General features: G+C 55.2%; 1 non-coding gene across 1 annotated transcript in view; it reads right to left on the bottom strand.

The window, feature by feature from the left end:
- The window catches only part of LOC126118177 (small subunit ribosomal RNA), a 1909-nt gene extending 1516 nt beyond the window's left edge, over positions 1 to 393 (bottom strand). The window contains exon 1 of the ribosomal RNA XR_007525624.1: positions 1 to 393. This exon is cut by the window's left edge and continues 1516 nt beyond it. This is a non-coding gene — a ribosomal RNA (small subunit ribosomal RNA).
- Positions 394 to 2500: the final 2107 nt, after the last annotated feature.

Below are 2500 nucleotides of genomic sequence, written 5' to 3'. Positions count from 1 at the left end.
GAACCCTGATTCCCCGTTACCCGTTACAACCATGGTAGGCGCAGAACCTACCATCGACAGTTGATAAGGCAGACATTTGAAAGATGCGTCGCCGGTACGAGGACCGTGCGATCAGCCCAAAGTTATTCAGAGTCACCAAGGCAAACGGACCGGACGAGCCGACCGATTGGTTTTGATCTAATAAAAGCGTCCCTTCCATCTCTGGTCGGGACTCTGTTTGCATGTATTAGCTCTAGAATTACCACAGTTATCCAAGTAACGTGGGTACGATCTAAGGAACCATAACTGATTTAATGAGCCATTCGCGGTTTCACCTTAATGCGGCTTGTACTGAGACATGCATGGCTTAATCTTTGAGACAAGCATATGACTACTGGCAGGATCAACCAGGGAGCTGCGTCAACTAGAGCTGAGCAGCCGGCCGCCCGGGAGTGTGTCCCAGGGGCCCGCGCGAACACGCAAGCGTCCGCTCAATTATTCTGCAAACAGGAGGAGGCTGAGCTCCCCTGCACAATACACCTCGAAACCCTCTCAGGTCCCGGCGGCGCGCAGCGCCGTCCTAAGTACTTGGTCGGGTTCGAGAGAGGCGCAATCGCCCGGAGTTAGGCGAGTAGACGCTTTAGGTGCGACCACCCGTGCTCCCAACTGAGCTTGCCGCTGCCGACAGAGGCCCGGGAGCGTGCTGTCGTGGCATTGCCGGCGGGAGACAACACGCGCCACCTACGGTGACCGGCAGCTCCAACGCCAGCGCCACAGAAGGGCAAAGGCCCCACGTGGGTGCCGAAGCGAACTCTCCCAGCACAGCGCACGTGCCAACACGTCTGCACAACTGCGATACAAACCACCAGCGAGAACCGCTGGGGCGACCGAGCAGCAGACGGCGTCGCGGCGCCGAGTGCCGGGCGGCGGCGCATCCTCAACGCACACAGTCCTCAATCGGACCAGCACACTGCAGATGTCCACCGCGCTTCGCACCGGGCCGGCGAGGACCCACTTTGGCTGCACGGCGCCGCGCGCAGGGTGCCCCGGCGCGCAGCTGCGCCGCCTGCCGCGTCCGTCGGCCGGCGCGCCTGCCACTGGGCGCCCCCACCAGCCGGCTGTAGCGCGTGCGCCCACGCACCGCGCGGCCAGCACGCCGGGCGGCCCCCCCTCACCGGCCGGGGACAGTCCCACCCACCCACAGCCGCGTATCGCTTCACACCCAGATTCACATTCACGTTCGTTGGTATGGTGGGGACCGCTTCGTAGCTGTACCGATCGTTGCCCTCACAGATGTACCTCCAGCAAGGACAACCGCACCACAACGGGTTACCAGTTGTTCATTTGCGTAACGTCACCAGTAAACGTACACGTCCATCCCCGTTTGCAAAGTCAACTATTATTGCATGCCTGCCTGTCAGGTGTCAAGACACACTACATCCGCTCACATCCACGCAACAAAATGTGCCCGACTAGAGGGCACGTGGAAGGTGCCCCCGTACGTATGCGATGTCCATTGCGCGACCAACTGTCAACCGGCCTCTGTAGCATGTCGCAGATGTGGAACGCGGGGCACCGTGCTATCACATTGTGTGAGAAGAGACTACTACGTCTGCATACACGCGCCACTACATGAACAGACGGCTCATGCTGATCGCCATCCACTGCGTCCATTACTCCCACACGTCTCTATGGCGTACCACACTGCAATGCAGCTGTTATGGGGAGATGACACGTAGCTGTGTACACAACATTCTGAGCGGGTTGCGGTTGGACAATACATTAATGTAACGTGTCATATGCCAATTACAGAGCAGGGTAAGGCACAACTTGGGTTAGGTTAAGGCACAACTTGGGTTAGGTTAAGGCACAACTTGGGTTAGGTTAAGGCACAACTTGGGTTAGGTTAAGGCACAACTTGGGTTAGGTTAAGGCACAACTTGGGTTAGGTTAAGGCACAACTTGGGTTAGGTTAAGGCACAACTTGGGTTAGGTTAAGGCACAACTTGGGTTAGGTTAAGGCACAACTTGGGTTAGGTTAAGGCACAACTTGGGTTAGGTTAAGGCACAACTTGGGTTAGGTTAAGGCACAACGTGGGTTAGGTTAAGGCACAACGTGGGTTAGGTTAAGGCACAACGTGGGTTAGGTTAAGGCACAATGTGGGTTAGGTTAAGGCACAATGTGGGTTAGGTTAAGGCACAATGTGGGGGTAGATTGCGGTACAAATTGCATTACATTGCGGTGCAAATTGCATTACATTGCGGTGCAAATTGAGTTACATTGCGGTGCAAATTGAGTTACATTGCGGTGCAAATTGAGTTACATTGCGGTGCAAATTGAGTTACATTGCGGTGCAAATTGAGTTACATTGCGGTGCAAATTGAGTTACATTGCGGTGCAAATTGAGTTACATTGCGGTGCAAATTGAGTTACATTGCGGTGCAAATTGAGTTACATTGCGGTGCAAATTGCGTTACATTGCGGTGCAAATTGCGTTACATTGCGGTGCAAATTGCGTTA

Source organism: Schistocerca cancellata, unplaced genomic scaffold (assembly GCF_023864275.1).
Source record: "Schistocerca cancellata isolate TAMUIC-IGC-003103 unplaced genomic scaffold, iqSchCanc2.1 HiC_scaffold_349, whole genome shotgun sequence".
NCBI classification, from domain to species: domain Eukaryota; kingdom Metazoa; phylum Arthropoda; class Insecta; order Orthoptera; family Acrididae; genus Schistocerca; species Schistocerca cancellata.
This window is presented reverse-complemented; position numbering and strand designations above follow the sequence as displayed.